General features: G+C 33.4%; 1 protein-coding gene across 10 annotated transcripts in view; it reads left to right on the plus strand.

The window, feature by feature from the left end:
- The window catches only part of LOC110996059, a 64,413-nt gene that overhangs the window by 11,656 nt on the left and 28,444 nt on the right, over window positions 1-24,313 (plus strand). The window contains exon 1 of one of the 10 annotated variants that reach the window (XM_022263554.2): window positions 19,564-19,727. The exons of the other annotated variants lie outside the window; for them this stretch is intronic. The gene's annotated coding sequence lies outside the window, so the exon portion shown is untranslated. Of the gene's footprint in view, window positions 1-19,563; window positions 19,728-24,313 lie in introns of those variants that run through there. 10 annotated transcript variants of the gene reach the window in all.

Consider the following 24,313-nt stretch of genomic DNA (forward strand, 5'->3'; position numbering starts at 1 on the left):
TCTTTGTTTTTCGACGGTATAATAAGTTATTTGATAGATCTAATAAATATATTAGGGTTAAGGGAGTTGGAGAGGGTACCTTGAATTGGAAAAATAGTTTAATGATTCATTTTATTACCCTTCCCTGTAATTCCGTGAACTTTTTGACCGCCCCTCGTATGTAAACTAACATTCGTTATTATAAATATATAATAATAATTAAGAGCGTATACCAAATGCTATAAATTGCACACTTGAAGCCAAAATTATCCCTTCTGTTTGTCACTCATAAATTGAGAAATTGAGAATGTTAAATTATAACATACTGGTTTCTAATAATGTCCAAAAATGTCGACTATTCTTATATTGAAGTGTCTCTTAGATTTAAGAACCGTTAAATATGTCACGTTAGTTTTTGTTAGCGTCGCAACCCCACTACACCTAATTTTAGGTTTGTTATAATCTCATGATTTAAACAATTAAAGCCAGTTGACACAATCTTTAAACAAAGTATTTATAAAAAAAATAACATAAATTTGAATATATCGATCTACAACAACCGCCATCGAACTCAGGTTTTGATAAATGAATTTAGACGCGCCGCCTCAACCATTCCCTCAGTGCACTCACGCAATTTCCCTTCATAAATTTTAAAACGAAGTTTCAACGACTTTCCGAGTTAGCTGCGAAGGTGTTATAAAATTTTCCTCTGCCTTTTAAGTCGTACTGAGTTCTGTCTCGTAAGGTTATACTGGTAAAGTATTGCAACCAGGTTAAATTAAAAAAATTGAACGTAAATGTCGTATCAAGTTATTAAGTTGTAAACGATAGCATGTCAGGAATTATTACTCTTTGAGCTACAGTAATTCGTGTAATTTTTTCATAATTTCTCTTTAACTAAAAGTATAACGGACTCCACAATATGGGTTTAGATTTGTCATGCGAAATTTTACGTTATATCCTGAAAACTATGTTTTTTAATTCCTATTTTTAGCAAAACTTATGTTTACATATATTGTCGTACGTATTAGATAGAAGATTTTATAAAATTATCAGTAGATTTCGTAATATGTATGATGTTGTAGACTTAATAAATAAATAAATAAAAACTGTTAATCTGATTATATTCCTATCTATGGAACCAATTCGCTTCAGAATAATTTGACACTTTAATCAACCAGATCGGTGCACGACTGGAACAGCTATTATTAGCACATAACAAAAAAATTACGTGTTGAATTTATTATTATAATACATATACTCATTCGTGAAGGCTATTAATATAATATGTTTCATACGTTTTATTAAGTGTTCATATTTTCTGATGTTAAAACTTTAACTTTTCATAATAAATTTAAGTAACAGATTAAATATCTAACGTGTCTCTCAGGGTACCAGTACTGGTACTCTTGTGTACAAGAAACAAGTACCAACGTACTTTTGGCAATGTTGAATTGCCTGCTAATAGCTACACAACAACGGTTTGGTAACGTCTAAAATGTTTAAAATGTTCCGGCCCATAATTGTATCAACTGGAAAAGGTTTTCACGGCAAACATTTGGAAACGCGTCAGACGAGTTTTGTCTCCATAATAATGTTATTATTGACGTAACCTAAATTTACTATTATGTCGCTTAAAGATTAAAATTGAAAGTGCGTAAGCTCCGTTGGACCCGTGACGGTTCAAGATTTAATATCTAACATAAATGAATGGTGAAAATGGTTATTACAATTTTCCCAAAATGGCACTTAGACAAATTGCTCTCGAAAGATCTTTAAAATTGCTATGAAGCTATAATGAAGGTTCCAGACCCTTTTAATGGCCAAGAGTACTGCACAGAGGATCTCAAGAGGCGAGGCGAATGAAAACGCTCTAATTATGTTACAATAGCGAAAGAAATTATTAAAAAAAAAGAGTGGCGGAGAGTTTATTGCCAGTTCTTCTCTTCCGTTCTACGCCCTTGATTTGAGATATCACTTAGCATCATTAAATTTTAAGGTGGTATCACTTAACATCAGGTGAGCCTCCTGCCCGTTTGCCCCCTGTTCTATAAAAAAAAAATGTAAAATTGAAAGTATTTAATGTATATTTACTTTTTTGACGTCATAAGTGTGGATTTTTTGTTTGTTTGTTTTACCTTAAAAAATCCAGATTTTGAACCATTGTATACTACAGCCTACTTATCTTAAAAACTATTTGGAAGTTGGGCTCTACAAATTTTTCCTGAAAAATGAAACGCCGTCGGTTGAATTCTTTGAAGCTCGCCTAATTGCGAAAGAGCCAAATATTGTATCCGTCGAGCGTAAATTTGTTATTGCTTGCAAATGGGATTTCCTATTCAGCACTCGATGTTAATAAAGGATTCGATTGATATTATCCGCTGACAGTGATTGCTTTTTCATAAATGCTTAACATCCTTATTATTATATTATGACAACTCATGATCATGTTTCGTTACTCTTTCTTTACACTTTCTTATATTTGAAATGTTTTTATTTTAATAAAAAAAAATACTAAAACATATTAAACAAATCGAACATTACTGCTTTTCGATATCTAATTTACAAATAATACAAATAATTATCTATACAGTTAGAGTATATTGACGACAAAATATTTTCATTAGAAGTTTAGGATTGGATGGTGAACTTTAATTAGTCACCTTAGTAATTGCATGTTTTTCAAATATAGATACGCCAGTAATTAGTATTGACCGTTTTCCATGGGTTTATCAGGAGGCCAGTGACCGGCCCGCGGCTGTCGACGTCGACTTGTCATTTGCAAGCCATTTCACCTGCTGATTGCATCGGTACCTGCCATGCGGTTAATTGCAGCTATCTGGTTTTCATATCGAATGTATTTTTTTGTAGTTGCTTTCTCTTGGCTTTGTTTATTTCTAAATAAGGCTTACTATGTTTTTTCCACAGTGAATGAGTCTTATGTGTGTGCTGAATAATAAAGCCGAAAGCTTTCTTTGTAGTCCCGTAATACCTCATTGTGCGTAGACAAATATATGGTAGTCCATATACAGAAGTTGATCAGCCTGTCTGCATACAACATGGAATTCAACTGAAAGAAATATTTACAAACGGGACATATGTACAAGTTAATTTTATGTAAAATAATAAATAATATTAATTAATATAAAAATACAGCTAGAACCATGTGTTACCAGATGACTACAATTTCCTCTAAAGAATCTGCTTACTCCTTTGCCTCATAAAGTAACGTATTAAAATCTGCCAAATTAGTTTATGTATAAAGTATAACCACCACGCTTCAAATATTGCACTTTTGCGTGTAGCATTAAAACGATTTATTGGACGAGATAAAATAAAAACTAACGGAAAGTAGGGCATAAGGATGATGACCGCAAATCTTTAAAACCAAAGTACTTTTGAATATAAGGTTTTATGTACTGAACCCAGGATGGACACATTGTTTAACAGTGGAGCCGCTCTGGCGTGAGGCTAAATCGGATTGCGACCCTGCCTCTGTTAGATAGCATGCCATTTTGTACCGACTTTTTGAAATTTGCAGCATTCATATTTATGTAACTTCGGAAACGTTAATATTTTACGTTTAAAAATAGGAATGTTTATTGATTCAAGTGAATATGTTCAACCTAACGGCTAAGCATCTTCGTCGTGGGTTTGAAATCAAGATTTATGTATCAATATTATTCATCAATCCTTAAGTAAGTTTATGATCATGAAACAAACTTGTCTCTACGTGAATTGATCGAAAAGAGGGGGCGTAAATCCGGTAGGCAGTATGTCTCGAAGTAGAAGTCGAAACTTAATAAAGTGAGTACATACATATACATATAAGGATATGTCTTTTGTCGTTTGTTCTCCAATTTAGAACTTATTACATTTATAGGTGTGCGCCGCGTTTACGAGCCCTTAATCACGATGTCGATCTATAAACAGTTGACACGTGACAACTACGCAATTTTGATTCTCTATGTAATAAGACGCTTTATTTGTATTGCCATTGTAAACGCAGTAATTGGATGAATTGTTTTACAGTTTGTGTAGACACGAAGAAAACACAACAGGTAACATATTCAAGAGCAGCTATTTAACGTTAGGTATCATATTTATGGTAACTTTAAATAAAATATATATTAAGTGACTTGCGGTGGCAAAGCGAGGAAAAATATATTTTTTCATTAAATATTGAAAAAGAAATTTTAAGTAAGTATGTAAGCGTTGATATAAAAGGAGCCCTACGGAGTTTCTCTAGGTTTTTTTAGATTTTACATTAATTAACAAATATTTACTGTAACATTGTCAATTGACAAATAACGTTACAAGTTAACACGATCAAGTTGTGTTATAGAGTTTTTTGTGGCGTTGTTGTAATGTCTAGCTAAGTTGGGGGTTAATCTAATTCAGCTACGTTTCAATGGGATAATTCAAAGGCTAATTTGTGGAAATGAAAGGATCAGTCGTATCAAAGGCGAAGAAATTGTTCCTTGTATTCAATTTATCAGTTATCCCAAACGGAATTATACATTTCTTTTTTGTTGACATAATCAATGTAAATATACATATTCACTGTCTGTATCTTTGGTAATAATCGGGTATTTGTGTTGTGTATAAAATCAGTTTTACAATTCTGAATAAGAGATAACATATTATTAAATTCTTAAAAATTATAATAAGGACTCATAGTATTATAATTTCATTATGTTTAAATAATTACTTGCTATAATAAATTTTGAATCAGAAGAAATGGGTCAACATCAGCCGTTTTGCTGTTAAAATAATATAATATTCAAATACGTATATGGTATAATAAAGCGCGTCGTAAAAAAATATATTAAACTTCAAAGCTCTATGTTGAAAAATATCTATAAAAGAGATTATATACAATCCGTCTGCCACAGCGAGAAAAATACCTTCGTCTTAGGATTTCTTTACCGCTTCAGTAGGTACTACTGATCTATTGATGTTTTAAATTTCAATGCGGTAAGTTGTGAATATTTTGCATGTGTAAACGAAAATAGCGTTGAATAAAATTTTATGTCATCTTGAAATAAAAACAAAACGCAATGTACCATTATGACGTCAATAAAAATCATTTAGGAAAATGACTATTCTCTAAATCTAGCTACAAGAGTTCTCAAATAAAGTGTGTAATAATGACACATCTTGAAGCAATTAATTGCAATAATAAACATAGTAAATAAAGTTTAACGCCTTAACTTAAAATACATCTAGACAAAAGAAATAAAAACGCGCAAATTAAACTGTAAATGAAATACAATAAAAAGCCATTAGTATAAGATGTACATAGAGGCGTCAATTGCTTAACAGAATAAATTAACAATAAACATTGATCCACCTGAGCATTCCTGAAAGCGGAGTTTCATTAGAGCAGCCATTAGGGTGATAGTTGCGAGCATCGACGTGGCTCGATTTATGGCGGACAAAATTTATCGAGTTACTTTGAGAAGGATGCCTACGTGCTCGCTTTATACTGTGTATTATGTGGGTACAAAGGGATTTTTGTTTACGCTACAGGACATTAAATTGTGTATCAAAAACAGCTCGGACTGATAGTCAGAATTTCATCTTGTAAGGATATCGGCATATTAATTATTTTAAACTAGCTACAGATTCGCTCGGGTGAATTTTCCTTAATGAATTACGTTAACCATAGTTATTCTACTAAACCTTTCTGTATAAAATTTCCAATAATTCGTTCGGTAGTTTTATTGCATTTCAAATAACTAACAAAGCGTTTAATTCAAAGTTTATTTTTATTAATTTCTCGTATAATTAAACATAAACAGGAGTTCAGAGCTTGCATAATGCACGTGGACGCTTTGAAGCTATTGTAGCGTTGTCCGAGAACATAACCTAAGGCTATGTCATCTGGCAGGATTACAGGATGCAGTCCATTATATCAGCATAGACAATTTATCGTTTAATTAACCATTTAAAACAATATTAGATTACTTATAAAACAAGAGAATTTCACCATAGAAGCAGTTATCAGTTATACCCGATGATTTAACATCTCTTGTAATGTTTTTAGGAGTCCCACTAGCGATGCAAGTGGTTTGTTCGATGTTTTTGTTCATTATGAAATTCGTGTTACACGCACTCGATATGATTTTACTATAAACAGCACTATATTTAATAAAATATGCAACTCATCCATACAAAAATAAAAAATTCACCTATTTCCGATACTTAGTTGGTTTTTTTTTCCTGTTTTTAAGTACAGCGTAGTTTAGTTAACAGCGAAACGTATCTTATTTTGAAGCATTTTGAGAAGCAGTGGTTGGTAACACAGAAGGCAAAAGATCACGTGGCTGTTCACCAACCAGATGGACCGATCCAGCGAAAGACACATCGTCCTCATGTTCAATGTCATAAGAGAGACGCTGGACAGAAACCGGTGGAAACAGATAGTCCGCTCTAGATGCTTTGTTGATGATCACAACACATGGAAATGAACTGCCCATTAAAGAGAAAACATTTAGCAGCTGTATCGAGCTTCCTATTACTAGTAGTAAATACTAAATACTTTAATTAATCAGATAGATACTCTTAAATAAACAAATATTGACGTCATCATGAACACACAATATATATTATTAGTCTAAAATGTAAATGGACAATTAAGAAAAAATCCTCCATTAGAATATAATTACTCTTTGAAGATACTGCAGTGTCCTTGTAGATTGTGAATAGGGTTAAATATTCATGACTCTAGCTTAGAGCCACGAGGGTTTTTATAAGAGCACTAGTCTCGTCGTTCCATTGATGAAAATGCTTAGGAATGTTGATAACAATATCATTGTATTTATTTATTTAGAATCAGTCGATGTTTTACAGCGAATATCGATTCCAACATCATATTGTTGGGCAAAGTTATATCATATCATATTATATAGCACGTATATAATACTTATAATATTTTATGTCCAGGAATATTCTCCGATGATAACTTTATATTCCAAGTATTGTAAGTTGTACGTAGACAGCGGCTCATCCGATGCGGATAATCTCATTAAAGGGCGTTGAACTGGGCTCATATGTATCACTTTTAACATTATTACTTTATACACTGCCCTCATATTTCTGTGTATCGCGCGAATTTGTATATCATAGTGAGTTTTGAATTTACGCTTCCATAAATTTCATATCGGTGGACGATTTTTTATTCGAAATCGGTTTAAAGAAAACGATCAAATAGTATAAGACTGTATCTATATGTACATTCGCAATACTGTCAATATATCTATGGACGTACACAATATATCTTCGCTATCTAGATTAATGAGTTACTAAAAGCCAAAGGACATGATTTATCTTATTATAAACCAGTCTTAGGTTAATAATAGATCCTAAATACAAATAAACTGTTATGGAACTAAAATTTACTAAATTAGAAATACAGTCAAAATCAATTATAACGACATTGAAGGGACTACACATATTTGGTCGTAAAAACCGATAGTCGTAATAGCTGATGACGTTGTTATCAAGTACCTAATACAATAGAATTCAGGCGGGATCTTTGATTTTGGTCAATTTAAGCGGTATGTGGTGCTATTTATTTATTTTTTGTATCATAAGTGTAACCTGTTGTGGATGCATCCAGTGTGTTTGTATTGTTTTTTATTTTTGACTTTGTTTTTATTATAAGGATGTTTCTGTTTGGTTTCCGAATAAATAAATAAATAAACGATGTCACAAACGATTTTGACTGTATATTGTTTAATACGCTAATAATATAAAATAATATTACTAATGTTTATAGGAAGTGTAACGCAAAAGTTACATCACCAAAGGCTGTAATCAATAGTAACAATCACTTATTGCACTTGTATTATAGGGGTACATTCTGATTGCATAATTAATGAACACATTTGCATTTTATCACATGCAAAATTTAACGAAGCCTACATTACTGATATTTGTTTGAAAATTTTATTTAAGATAAAACTGTAAATCGTGGTATTTGTAAATTTATTTTAAAACATGATTTAAATTTTAAAGGAAACCTTTCGAAAAGCATTTACCCCTTAATGCTTCTAAAGTTTTATAAATTATGTGTAGAGGATCCTGCCATTTGTAAACGAACCCAATCTGAGGCCTCTGCGGTGTCTGAGTTCCGAACCGCTTTCATCGTCTGAGGCGTTTCAATCGCTAAAACGCTGATAGCGGCACTTCTATTTGAAATTAGGTACCTACAGGACTGTGTATTTATGTATATATATGATTCGATAGGTATTCGCTTTAATTGAATTGCTATTCATTATACCAGAATCCCGAGATTTTATGATAGCAAACAGATTTTGTGTCCTAATCAAAAGATGCGAGTTGGTATTTTTAATTTTATTTTCCAAATTTTCTCGTTTAACGTATATCTTCGTATGGATTATAATTTCGTTCGCGTAACGGCGACATCTAATTTATTGCAACGCTCCATTGCCAAATTTAATTTGGTGCTGAAATGGCTCGCGTTATCAGTGGATTTAATATTAAATAACGTTGCCATACCGCTAACAGCTTACTGGATTCCTTCTATATTAAATTGTTTTAACTAAACAACGCGTAATTACAAGTATGCTTTAGCTTAAATATCAAATAAGTGTACAATTTAAATTTATACGTGACCCTTTTGCATTAATTGATATCAGCAGTCGTTACTGGTATTAAAACTCATCAGATTAAGTAGGGAAATTAAAGCGACAAACTACGTTTATCAATCAATCACTACTAAGATTTATTATAGTGTACATTGTGTTAGTGTATGTACATTGAATAAAAAATTAATTTACTTTTATTACTTTATATTGTACATTATATATATATTGTATTTTTTAATCCTATAATAGTTTTTTAGCTACAAAATGTCTTCAAACAAATACTACAACCTAACAAGTTTGTTGTTTTGAAATCGGAGCCGCTATGCAATACTCCTGGGTGAAATTAGATTGTATGCAGATTTCATATCTTCCAATGTCTCCTTGCTATTGCTCCAGGGTTCTTCAATTTATGCAGTCATTTGTTTGCTTAATTGCTTTGTAGTCGCAAATGGACTGGGAAAATTGTGCAAACACGAAGATACGTAGTGATTCGTTATAATATTATAGTGATATATTTTTACCTTTTCCGTTTTCAATTCGCTGTGGACAAACGCATCGCATATGCCCAAGGCCCCTATAGTAAACAATCTACGGCTGGCAACATAAAACAAAGCTAACATTGCCACAATGCTCAAAAGCTCGTTTGGCCTCGTACAATCAATAGCGTCACGTGCCAGCGTTGATTTTTTTGTCGGTACAGTGCCCCGGGGAAATTATATGGCCACCTCGATTGTAAGTCATGGACATGCTACAACGGTTCTTGATCGGTTGGCATAAATGGCACCGTCAAATGATTTTTTTATAAACATATGTTTAGTTTTTTATGATTTACGCTAACGTTTTTCAACATGATTAGGTAATAATATATTGTAGAAGTCATACATGGCATTTAAAAAGTTTTGTTAATTTAAGTATTGTGTATTAAAGTAAAAGAAATTGCTGTAGTGAAGAGGTATATGTGATAACTTTTATGTTTACTTAAAACAACATAAATATTTAAACCCTCATGAGACGGTGGAACAAAAACGGTTTTTTTATTGTATAATATTTTCACTTTTATCATTGTAATATTTCCTTTTTAATGCTGTGTACACTTGCCATTGATGCACATGTATGTATTGTCCATTTTCTCTATGTAATGTATTGTCTGTAAGTGTGTTTGTATGTGTGTCGTTGTTTATAGATTTAGCATCGAGAGTGTCCATGGGCGGCGGTTTATCACTTAACATCAAGTGAGCCTCCTGCCCGTTTGCCCCCTTTTCTATAAAAAAAAACTAAAAAGTTCTTAAAACATGAATTCTACTAAAATGTAAAACCTACATTGATTTGTTAAATCCTTTAGTAATGATAGAGTAGATTCAGTGTTTGACACTTTAATTAGATATTATTATTATGTATCTATTTTATTTTATTTTTATTATTATATGTATGTCTTATTTAATGTATTTCGTTGTATTATTTCTTTGTACTCTGAGGTGTAGTGTGGGTTGTGGCCTACATTTAAGTACGACAATAGTACTTGTACCGTAATTGTAACAAACGATCGGCGTAGAACGTTTTTCTTGTCTGGTTCAGTGACCCCAGACTTCTGGGAAGGGGTTGTATCCAAATACCCTAGACGCATATTTTATGCATGTCACGGCATTTGTTCACTATAAACTTTCATTTGTTTCTTTTAACTGTGATTTCTTGGATTTTAAATTAGCTTTTGTTTGGTTTGTATAGCAAGGCACACAGAGATGTAAGTTGTTAAAGGTTTCAGGTTAATGAAATTTTAGTAGTTAAGTAATGTATTTGTTATTTTGTTTGAACCTCATTCAAGATCTTGGTTAAAAAGAAAATGTAGTACATGCAAGACTTGTGTTAAAGCCGCTGAAATTCATATTAACGACCAACTTCGCAGACTATCGAAGTTTGAAAGAAATCCCCAGAGTGCAATAATTGATGTGGCTTGAGGCTTGCGGTTTTCCATTACTTACAAAGCCTAAGTTGAAAGCAAGTAGTCTTAAATAGACTATCTGTGTGAAAGTGGGACATCGAGACTGGCACACCACCAAACAGAGCACTCGTACTTCCCCCTCCTCTTTTGTAGCCTCGAGCCAACCCACTTAAACCAGACCTAGCTAAGGAGCCGCCGAAGCTTAGTGTTGAGCTAGGATTATCTATTATCTGGTTAAAACATGAATTCTGTTATTGTGATTGCGAAAATTACTAACTTTAATAGTTGCTTGTGATGAGTTCTGCAATGTAGAAAAAAGTTTTTGAAATGTCTAAACAGCTGTTATGAACGGTGGGAATTCTGATTAAATAAAAAGTTTAACAAGTTTTTGGCTCTTAGTGTTGTGTTGAGACCGTGTAACGAAACTAAGATGCGCTGCGAAGTTTTATCAGTATAACTTGGAGTCTTCTTAATTATAAACAAAATGTGGATCATTGCTATCAAAATTTAATGTAGTTGCTCTTAAGAGGAGTTTTTGTAAAGGTCAGCCTGAGAAACTTTAAATAGATTTTTGAATTAATTAATTTATAAAATAAGTAATTTGGTCCGCGACTAAAGAGTGATGCTAATAGTCGCTAAGAACAGTATTGTATTGATGTATGTCTACATCAACAGGTATCGTAAAAGTCATACGCTCGTAAATTGTCAAAGCAGTAAACTATGTAAGTTACCTTTTATCCCCCAAACCCCAGGGGGTTAGTTCTAAAAGCCATCGAGGGGTATTGAATGACGTCACCACTGGCTCCAACGTACAGGTTAATCGTCCGTGAAGTTGTGAACGTGCGCCACTATGTAAACGACTAACGTTAATTAAGCGTTCGTTAAAAGCCTCTATGTTTCTCTCAACTCGATATAGCCAGTTACACTAGAAAATTATAAAGCGAGTGCGATTGGACAGTACGGGCTGTGTTCAGACTCAAGGATGTTTGCTTCACGAGTAAATTCGTTACGGTATTTGGTTGCAATTCGATGGAAATGTAGGTATAGCAATTTCTTTAAAAAAATATATATATTTATGTAACTTCACTTAATTAGTTACAAAACCTTAAAAAATAATGAGGGTTGAATTTTTCTTTAAATTAGGCGTCATCGCACTTTCTAATGAAGAAGTATTTTATTAAAACTCTCTTTGGCATACGACATGCGCAATACAATTTTCGTGTTGAATTACAAAAGCCATATGGCCTGCTGAGCCATACGAGACGAACCAAAACGTAAAAGGTCGGCGGAAACAAAGGAAATCATATGTTTTTGTTATATTGTCTCGAGCTTTTTTAAGTCTGGACTTTATCTATCCGCCAGTTGTTATGTGTATTGTAACATGATGAAATCTGTCATTTGCAATAATGTTCATCGATAACGACCGCACTGTAGTAGTTATATCTAGGATAGTTTGTTGAATTTGTAGTTTCGACAGAACGCCCCGAAAATTTTACCCATGTTTTGAAAGTGAATAAAAACAAGTATTGTATTGATGCTTAGATTGTTACATTTTTGATTATTCTTTAAAAAAAAAGACTTTACAGGCAACATTTTCGTGATTATGTGTATTTTCATGAATTCTTATAATAACATTAAGGTAAGTAATACTGCCAGCGGAGACCCTGATTCCACTCCTCTGGCACAATACGCATTATGTACTCAGTGTCGATGTTAAAGAATGATGGTATTGATTCCAGTCGAACACCTGATTCGGTTTAAAATTTATTTAACACGAAGGATCTATATAGATCTATATGCAGCGTTGCTGTATCATCTTCATAAATCTGGCGATATATTTCTATGAAACAGTGTCAAATGCCCTTATAATATCGAACACGAAACAAAGGAAGACGGGCATGTGCATCATGGGCATGCAGTATAAGATGTTTTCTTTCACAAATCCACTTTGCAGCAGTAGTCAGGTGCGTTTTCCTGGTTGAGGTAAGCTTTTAGGCTGGTGTTAATAATATGATCTTTACCTGCATGCGTTATGAAAGATTATGCTGTGTTTGTTACATTTTGTGGTGGTGAGGTAGATAGTGAGAGGATTCATTGTTTGTCAATGAATCCTTTAGATAGATAGTGAGAGGATTCATTGACAAACAATGAATCCTCTCACTATCTACCATCCATTCTCCCGTACGTTACAGCAGATGCATATATGCTTGCGTATTATCCGATCTGTGGTCTATTAACTCATAGACTTTTGTCGAATGTGGTTCTTTCCAGACATTTGCTGTATTGTAATTGTGAGACTTCATGGCCCATGTCGTGGCTTTGAAACTTTAAACTTTTAATTGCCCATTATCATGAAGGTCCTTAGTTTGTGATTTGTCGGCATGCTGTTCCAACTTTTGTTCGCTGTTTGTCTTGGTAGGCAGCTTGTATCACCGATTTACTTGTTTTAGAAAACCATTTACCATAGGATTTACTGTAGATAGACTAGTAAACAAGTTCCTTGTGACACCCAATGTTTTCGCCTAGCTAGACTGATGGAAGGTTGAGATTCTAAAATAAGCAATGATAATCATCTCTTTTTATATAATAAGGGGGCAAACCAGCCTACGGGACACCTAAAAAGAACAGTCATCGCAGCCCATTGACACCCATTTTTAGTGGGTGCGTTGGCGGCCTTTAAAGTCTTTAAGGTCATGAAATCATATCGACAATGCCTAAAAGACCCTTTTTATTCCGACGTCACAGGATTTAAAATGTTCCTTTGATAAAAATGTATAGTAATTTGAATAACATGTAGTTCAGACGAAGCCACATAGGTTTGTAGGTTGTAGCAGTAAGTGAGGTCGCGTAGAATCGATGTCGGACGGCGCCGTTGGGCCGACGACCGCTGACATTAGGGGTGACTAAAACTGCATTTGCAAAATACCTTGACGCTCACTTTAAATACCCTTAAATAAACGCAACATTAGTGATGTTCTTAATATAAATTATGATAATTTGAGTTAAATGACAAATGGCGATCTGCGTTATGAGGGAAGCCGTTCCGTTCTAAGAAGACAAAGATTATTCTTTTCGTTAGGTATATATCATCACAATTTTCTAATCCTTATTGTTTTACTATATAAGAAAATATATGATAACAATTATTTTTAAAGTACACTTTATCATATAATTATAAACCTTTTTCAAAAAAAAATATTTTGCAGCCAGCCCTATTTTAAAGCTAATATTTCATATCTCGCGTACCCTTATACTTTTCTGTGCTTCCAGTTTATAGGTAAAGTTTGACTGTAGTGAAAATTATTTATTAGACATTTCTATGCAACTATAAAATTCACGTTGTTTGTATTTAAATAATAGCATAATATGTATAAAATATCGATACTAATTATTATAATAAACTTTCTTTTGATTTTAGCGTTTTCATAAATCGATCGGAATATTTATATTACAATTTGAATATGTCAATTTAAATTAGCGTAGTGCGCCCTTGCAATAAAAGCTTTTAAAAGTACATGTTTATAAAAGGTATCTCTTAATATAACTCGCGCGAAGTTCAAATGCATGAAGCTTTTTGTAAAAACATTTCAGCAGTTTCAGAAAGCTTTTAGTACTTAAAACTGAGAATAAAACAGTCATTTCATATAAAGCCATAAGTAGAGAATTTAAATCGACAATTTCTTTGAAGATGCTGAGCACCTAATGTACGAAATTCCCATCACGTCAGCATAACCGTTCGGCGGGCGCCTGCGATGTTCGCCACTCCAGGAACATTCCTTTTCATCTGTCAAATTAATGTCAATGGCGAAATTTAGAGACTGTTCACCTTAAACACTCAGAATATTCTATGGTGTATGCCGTGATATAAAAGTTGTGTGCATGAGAAATAATAAATCAGCTATATATGGCACGATAAGTCAATGTGATTTGTACCGTGAAACGTACAAATCACATTGACATCTTAGCGCCAGAGATGAACCAATAAATGAATATCCTTAAAACATGGATACTTATGTTTTTATTTTATATTAAAAATATTTAATACACTGTGTACAGAGGCTTCCGGTCCGGGTACTTAATGCGCCAGCGGGTACTTAGTGCATCCTGATCACAGGTGGGCTTATTAGTGCATTGTGCAGTGTATCATAATCATAAAAAGCGAAGGAACATATTAATAAATTTACCTGCGGTGAAGTTAACTTATGATAATTAATATTCTGTAGCCTTTTTATTAATAGTTCTCGCAATGAATTGATAGCGTACATTTTCTAATTAAATACGGTAATGAGTGTCTGTCGAGTGCAGTGCAATTGTTTCATTAGCATCTCCGCGAAATGCGGCCAGAGGTCCTTTATATTGCCACTGAAAGAACTTCCTTACCGTTCATTATTACAGCAGAATATTCAGACAAAGCATTTTGTAAATTAAAAGCCGTGAGGCGGTTATGGTGCACAGGAAATGACGGGATGCTCCACTTAAAATATGGGCTTGCTTTGTCCAAGGACAATAATTGTGGTACTATTATTCCGAATAAAATTGTTAACGCTGTATGTTCATTTATCATACATCCTTTTTTATGCGACTTTAATTAAACGCCTATAAGCAAATCGTTTGTCTAACAAGTTCCACAGGTGTGATGGTGGTTAAATTCTTCCTGCATAAAATAATGTACCCCTTAGTTAATTTTGCCATTTGACTGCAAAATAGAAGTTGTATTAATTAGCAAACAAATCACTGATGGAACAAACTGGCTGTTTGCTCTTTATATTGAAGTTTATTAGCAAACAACAATGGTAAACCAAGCGCGATGCTCTCTGTTTTTCAAATAATAATTTCTGTTTTGTTTTATAACCATGAGTCGCCGTGACAGCTCAAGAACTGTTTTGTATTACAGTGCCCTAAACGGAGCGGAAGTACGTAAGATTGAGGTTTCTTTACTTTGTAGTTTTTTGTTCATCTCCCTAAATGAATGTTGAATATCCTAGTCTAGAGATTTTTTTAGTAAAAATCTATGCAAGTTACTTTAAAAATATAGTAAGGCATTTGTAAAAAGCCAGATTTATATTTTGTCCGGTTTGACGAATATCCGATACGTGCAAGGATTATTTATTTAGCCCGTTGTTGATTTGCAACATATAATAAAATCGTATCCGACTTTCATACAAAATATTTTCACAAAGTTTTTTGTTAATTTATTCTTACCGCTTGTAAGGTGTAAATCGTGTAATGTGCGTTGTATGTTCACATAATATTTTCTTTATTTATACACACAACAGCTAATTTAAAACTAACGGGTCTAAGTGTGTCTGTACATACGAATGTGTGTCTGTTGTGTGAGTAAGAGCGTTTAAGTGAAAGAAAATAATATATCTTCACTAAATATTCATCACTATCGGCCGACGTTATCTACAGATCTTAAATACAAAATTTCAAATTAAAAAAAAAACATCTAATTGTAATCGATAAATGTTTAACTACGTATACACTCGGTCCACCCATTTATTGCATTACGCCTTTGTCGGAAGAGATTCCATCGTCTTTGTCATGGCATTGTTAATGATAATATCGGCATGATCAGGCAGTAGATACTGAAATAAACAATCAACCAATCAACTTAAAAACTTCTAATTGTCAAATTTTCAATCACACTTACCCATAGGAAACATAACGCTTATCTGCCGTTTTGTTATACCATTATTAATAAACGAACGGCTAGACTGATGATTTGAATTCACATAGGTGACTAACTTATACTGAACGCTTGTGATGGTCAGTAAAAAATAATGTTACTTAATTTATATTTATTGTCAGTTTTCAAATTAAGAACAAACGAGAAAAAGCGGTAACATTTTTTTACCTTGAAGTCGAACCTTCTAACCCCAGCTGTAGCACAGTGAGTATGTAATGCGTCTGCATTTGCTTTTCCACTTTTGGTTCAAGAATGTTTATTCATTACGAAAACTTGAGGTGCAGGTAAAAAGTAGTGAGTTATAGTGAGTATCCTACACTCTGTAGCATAATCCTTTCGCCTAGTCAGGTAGGGCAGAGTCTTACCACTTCACAACAAAATGTATCACCTAAAAATACTGTATTGTTTGCTAACATCGTGGTCCTGCGTTGAAAAAATACTTAAATTAATTATTTCACTGTGAAGAATTGTCAGTTTGCCCCAGAATTATTAAATAAGTCCGCCACAGCTATCGTCCACTTCATCATATTTTCCATATGTTTATCTCTTTGACATGTTAGTCGTTCATAATAATTATATCGATAAAGTAGGCGACACTTCTTGGAATGTCAACCGGTCCGCAATGGTACGACCTGAACTGCGGTTCATATTTCATCATGTAACCGTCGCGTGCTAACATAATCAATATTACTTAACGCCAACATATTATTACCTCTGAACAATAGTTTTATTTTAAAAAATATATACGTAAAAAGTCGGTAATGGTTATAAATGCAGTATTATTTTATAATAATAAAGAAGCTTATTTTGTGATATAATAAAAAACGCAAAATACTTGGTTTTGGTTTAAATGACATTAAATTTTGTTAATTTACGCAAGCGTCTTGTTAACAAATTACAAGTGGTAATATAAATATCAGTTTCTAAAGTTCGTATACTTAGCGTTCAACAGGCACATGTACACCTAATATCATATATACCTAAAGAAATATTTGGCTTAAATATTCTGTGCACACAACACTATAACAACTTAATATTTAAAGATCTTAAACTAAAAATTGAAAATTGTCTTATGAAGTTGTCTGTATACAAATGTGAGTGACAAAGGAAACATTTCTCCGCACATTTCTGCGACTCACAAAGCTAATAGGAATGGAGGATTTAATTAGAAATCCGACGAATACGCATGTGCGAACACGTGCCCTATAAAAAACGTGTCACCTTATACACGAAATAATAATACTGCAGACTATTAACTAAAGAAGAAAAAGCTTTTGTTGAAACGATATATTTGTTCAATAAAAAGCATATTTTTTGTAGAAATTTTTGTTTATTTGTAATAAATATGCTAAAATTTTAATTATGTGTAAAATTTTAAGTACCTATATACAAAAAATCTTCTATCAGTCACCTTGGTACTAATTTTTTCGTTGCATACACGTTTTATGAACATACAAGCAATTAACTAGACCAATCTTAACATACATATTTATTATGAAGAAATATTAACATTTTGTACAGAAGAATTTGAATCAAACGATTTTTCGAATGATTGTGTAAGTTTAATTAAACGTAATGTAGGATGTTGCCCAACAACCTCCTGAAATGTATTCTGAAATTGAGGGTTCGAAGATAAAACATAGAAGCAATAAAAACGTATCGATTTCGATACTTGTTTATTTTACAACATGTACGTAAATGTGCGCGGAGAAAATACTGCTTCTATCATAATGTAAAGAAGATACATCAGGAATCTTTTTTGTATGTCCTTCGGTGTAATGTTTACTGTCAGGCAATCGAAACGTAGGTTTTAGAAGTCTATTTTAGAAAAGTAACTATATTCAACTTAACAATACATTAAAAGCATTATATATATATATATATATCTAAAAAATAATAATAAAGGTTATCTCGACAACACTGTGTATGTTTTTTTTTTCATTCAAAATTATTTATTCATGTAGGTAACTTAATGTACACTCATGAACGTCAAAAAAGGAAATATACATTAAATACTTATAATTTAACATTCATGTAAGTATATATACTAACTTTTACTAATACCTTAATACAGCGATACAAGGGAGCCACGTAAAAGCTTAATTTCATATTGTTCAAACAATGTAATATAAAGCGATGGTGAAATCTTTCCCGAGTCCCGGCCCCATGTGACGGGTATCATAATACCGTTTCCGGATTGAGCTGTAATAACGCAGGATTTGTTTGACACTTTACGTATGATATGTTTTAATAATTCCGCATTGCCTGAAACGTTAAATGGTAAATGTTGATAGGGGTTATGTGTAACGACAGTGTACAAAATCATGTGTTCGTATTTTGTGGCGTTTAAATTCGCCTTAATACGACAGTAGTTAGGCTTTAGATACTTTTTAACCAGCACGTATAGTTGCCTAGAACGTTAAGCTGCCTAACGCTGTATTTACAGGATCACGAGCCGCACTCGTTCAGAGGCGTCGTTCGAGTGCTCATTCCTTGTGAGGGCTGCCTCAAAGCGAATTCCCACAGCGCCCTGAGCGCTAATAACGGCGTGTGACCATCCCTGAAAGGGTACATCAGCGTTGTGTTAAAGATTAAATTATATAATTGTTTTACTTCAATTATGCTTAATGCTTTTTAGCCACTTCAGCTTAAAGAGCACGGCAATATAATAAAGCGTAAATAAATCAATAAATCTAAGGTATACCTAGTAGGTACAAATATAATAATAACTTGTATAAATATACTGGTAAAATTATTTCGTCTTTTATGTAAATAATATTATGTTAATTTATAAACATTTAGATAAAGGGTGCACGCGATACGGTGCCTGACTTAAGTCAATATAAATCCTAAAATACATTCAGGCTTTAGCGCTGAGGCTCAGTCATGTCATAAATCTTAATAATAATCTGTGTTGTTTTGCTATGATTATACCATTCCTCGGTTTGCTTTAGAAGTACAAGTAAAGTCTTAAATGACTGTCGGAAGGTCTCAAAGAAACTGATAAATATACAATGGTCGCGTGAAATCGTCAGGGAATCCGGAAAAATTTCCGATATATTATGTAAGTAATCCCCTTATTGTTGACAAACTTGAGAGATCAGAACTTGACTAGCGCAGTTATTAAAAGACAATTCCACCAAAGGTATCTTTAGGCCACCAAAATTAGACCTGCAGATGAAGTGTAATTTTCACAAACAACTTTACCATTTATCACGCGAACAATCACAGTTATTTCGCGATAGTTTGAAAACAGTGGGGTACTAAGGTTTTTCGCGATCCATCCCCCAAATGGAAGTGCGCATGTGCGTGGGCGGCGCGTCCCGCAGTGTCACTGAGGGCGCTCGCAAGGCCGCACGTCACCCGCAGTCGAGCCGCAGTGACGTTCCAAATCGAGTAATCGAATTGGTGTTGTGAAGTGCAATGTAGCATCGATTTTGCGTGATCTCGATTGTGTCTACTCGTAAGGCGACGTTTCTATTCAACGGGGTATGCCGATATTTATGTAAGTCTTAAGCTAGGCACGTGACACGTCATTGCCCTATTACCAAATGTCAGATGTAGAAATAACACAATTATTTTTAAATCTGTAACAATTTTATGTTACTACATAACGTATTAAGAATGTGTGAGTGATATTCACTAAATAATTCTGGTATCGGTTATGACTTTTTTTAATTATATATGCAGATGAAATATAACTTATAAGTTACTTAATACTCGACCCGTTTTATATTGATAAAGTAATCAATAGTCTAGTCTGGACAAACGTTACGTGTTACCTAATAAGTATTCTGAAGGTTATGGAAATCAGAACAGTCACGAGACAGCTCATGGTATTTCATACGAGTTGTTCATATTTTTAACGAATAAATTACCAACCTAACCAAGACAGGTAAGGAACAAATTTTTTAATTTGAGAATTTACATCGTTAATCCCATAAACATAGGATTATGGATTGTAGTGCACTACGATGTAAGAATGTAACGTCTTTCGAATACGTTACGTCAACTTCAGCTTGTCACTAACATTACTTGTAAGTATCGATTTATTGTAGGAAATAAAATGAGTCATCCCATGCAATTATTAGCCTGAGGGCGACACCCCTGGATCTTGAATGAATTGATTAGTGAGGGAACACACGAGTCCCCACACGCCATGGACTTATTTTTATTTTTGCTCATTTCGCGAAGGGCGCGACTTGATCAAATTTACGAGTTACAGAGTATGGGTCTGCCTCTGAATGAAAAGTTTTTATGGGTAAAATTAAAAAAAATATCCATTTGAGCACAGATTTTTCTTATTAAAACTATTTAAAAAATATTAACTGATAAATTCCTCATTAAATCTGTTATTTAGAACGTTGAACGTTCAAAATTGACCTCTTGTGGCAGCTTAGAGTAAATAGCCTTATTTAAAATGTCACTCTCCAGACAATGAGCCAACCCACAATTCTAGACTAAACCCCGTCTAGGTTAATGGATGGCATTATCGGTACGGCTAAATTCAACAAGGTCCTATTTGATCTCTGTAGATGATCTACAAACACCTATCTAAATCCAAACCTGCAGTTGAAACATGTGCTGCATCAAGATTACTGAGCGATAAATTTGTTTACTGCCTTGCATTAAAATTATGAATTTACGCAGAAATAAAACGATATTTCGTTTATTTCAATAAAATATTCTTCTGAAAACTGAGAAATTCTCTTCGGAATAATCTGTGTGATAACACTTGCAAGCACCGTATTCTTGAAAATCTTGACTCATACGTCTTTGCCGTCTTCACTTTTGGTTGTCGTCTCTTAGAAATGTTGATAACGGCCACGGACATTTTCTTTACTAGAAAGATCTCACACGTCTCGATTACATTTTTCGTTTTCCGATTACGATGATTAATATATATATATATTGTACAAAACCTTCTATAAATTGTTGCAGACATACAAGTGTCGTGCTAAATGTATCTCGTGCGATGGTTACTGGTCGTTGACCTCGCTAACTACCCTATAAACTCCACTGTACAATACGTATATGTACATATACACTATACCTGATAACTAGATTTCACTCTTCACTGCTCTTCAAATGGCTAACTCCATTCACGTTTAAACGACTATAGAGTGACTTAAAGGAAACTATTAAACTGTAAGTGATCATTCAGGATCTCCGGTAACATAAAAATATTTCTTAAGGTGCTCTATACGTTTTTATTTTGTGTGAAAAGTCATACAGTGATAGTCAGCATTTATAAAGTAACTATTAAAGTTAATCTCCCGTAACTTGAAAATCGAATCAAAAGCTTGGAGAGTAAAGTCGAATAATTCTATGAAAGCGTTACGCTAACGCATAATGTCGAACAAATTAAACCCGACGACATACGATTCATAGAGCTTTTATTGTATTAAAATACGAGTTCAAGTGGGTTCAGAACTTTACCGTTTTCATTTGTCTATGAATAGGCCGGTATTATGCGATACGGTTATCGTTGACAGCCGACACTCGGCAGAACACATTGTTCTAGAATCTATTAATTTTAAGCGAAAATACAATAGTCTACCGTTTATTCCCCGTTTTATAAGTGATGATGCTGTCCTTCCAATTCCAGCTACGTACTACCACACACACAGTGTTTGAATTGTGAATTGCATACAATGCAAGCATACAAGCACGCAAGTATACAAAGCATATATATGCTTCATGTATACTTGTAGTAAAGTGGAAATCATTGCAGATTTGCAGTGTTACTATTCTAATTTGTATTTTAAATTATAGCTTTGAATTCAAATTAATTTTGATAGTAATATTTTCAGGTGAGTTGCGAGAATCATATGGAGTTGATGTAAACAATTTTAATAATAGTTTGATATTGTTCAATTTATTCTTAGAATCATGCAGGACGAAGGACTAAGGAGCAGGCGGATCACTAAAAATGAAATATTGATAAACTTGGCGGATGCGTTGCCGGCCTTTAAATGTGTGACAGTGATTGTACCTAAAGGCCCTTTAGTTGTATTGGCTGTCGTAAGTGTCTCTAATTTATACGATAGATTAGGTACAAAAAAACACATTAACAACGATACATGACCTTCGTTGTATTTATATATATATAAAAAGGCGTCAAAGGCCCAAAGGCGGTGTGGAGAGAGTCCATTCTCCCTGTATTTGCGGTTGGTGCCGGTGCTTAGCACAATGTTGCTGCTGTGGGATTTGTCGCATCCCATAATGGAGGTACCGCCTTCATAGCTTAGTTGACGGCATACTTTCTCTATTAAAATACTTTGGTGCTATATTCTATAGAAAAGAATCAAAAGGGATTATACATACAGGTAATATACAAACATAGTACATTCGTTGACTATTTTCACAAGCACAATTCAAGTACCATTGTAGCTTTGATCAAATGTTAAAAAATCATTATTATATTAATATTTTTATGGTTTATCTTTTATCATTTAACTTTGTACAAAGATGGGGACTGGTGAAGGAAAAATGGTTTTAGCGCTTCAAACCAGATTCCTGTGTTATTTATGTTAAAAAAATACTGAGCTTACTTATTCACTTGTCATATGGCAACATAATGAAATAACTCAACGCCGTATACGTATAAATAGGCTTGGGATTCTAGAAATCTCCAGCATCTCACTAATACCGCCATTCAACGCCAATACAAAAGGATTTCCACTGTAATAGGAAATCTTTGTTCTACTATCGTTGTGGTCGAGAAAGCTTAGCTCTAATTAAAAATAGATTACTGTGTACTAGAACTTTTCTGATTGGGCTTGGTACTTGTTGGCATGTACTGTACAAAAATGTCTCGACAACGACAAATTTCTCAACTTAATACTTATTTATTCCAGTAATGCATAAAGGAAGTAAATCACTGACAGCAAATATAATAATTCAGTTTAACATTAATACGTCCCTAAATTTATCTACACTCTCCATGATGAAAAGTATTGCCTTTAATCTAGATGCTTAAAAAACACACATCCAAATGTACGTATTTATACGTTTTCAGCATTCGATAAATTCAAGTAAATCTAATTGAATTTCGTAAATGAAGTGGTTGACCCTTGAAAAGTGGGATTCATAGATATTACCTCAAATTACCATGATTAGATTCCGCTCCCTTCGCCGTTTTCATGAGCATATACTTCGATAAAATGCCTCACGGTACAAGATACCTCAGGTATCTTGCAGAGCGTTCCAACCCTCTTTTGCTATGATTAATGAATCGGGGAATGGTCGGCGGAAATGATACGAACTTACCGGATACACCCAGGGGCATAATGGCGCTATATAAAAACGTATATAAATCATTACGTGTTTCAAAAAATCCAAGTAAATGCATTAAATGGTAAGCGATGATGGAACGTTAAGGGTATAAAAATGTTTCATTGTTCAGTTTCAATAGAAAATCCAATGAGCCTACTAAATCAAATTTTTTTTGTAAAATTAAAAAATTTCATGAACAAAATCTACGACAACAACAGAAAATGTATAACGAATAGTAGTGTTTTTAGTTGGTAATAATTAAAATCGTAATAGAAAAGTCATAGTAAAAGATAAAAGTCTTGATTTGATTATTTATAACAATATACACGCTGTGATCGAAAACCATCATAGCAAATATATTTTCTTTCTGTTGGATCACAAAAACCTTATTATAACCTCCATCAAGAAGTATAGACTGTCGCTAACACGAATCGTTATGAAAAACCGATAAAATGTTATACAATCCGCTGAATCGAGTTTTCCTTAACTCAATATAAACTCCGTTGTTTGCTTTTCGGCTCTTTATGAGCGTAATAAATACACTATCTATTGTACAAATCCATTGACTTACGTATTGTTCAGCCAATAGTTTTATTTGGCCGACATGCATGATATACCTATTCATAACGTATTGCCCTCTTTAAATTAGAATACTCTTATCCTTTTGTTAAATTAAAAGACAAAATAATTAACAGCTTTAAGTTTTCAAAATTAATAATTTATCTCTCAAGATAATATGCTGCTGTAAAATAATATATACGTTAAGGGCTGTGTAAGCTACATTAAAATAGGATTACAAACAAAATATCCCCT

Source organism: Pieris rapae, chromosome 20 (assembly GCF_905147795.1).
Source record: "Pieris rapae chromosome 20, ilPieRapa1.1, whole genome shotgun sequence".
NCBI lineage: Eukaryota > Metazoa > Arthropoda > Insecta > Lepidoptera > Pieridae > Pieris > Pieris rapae.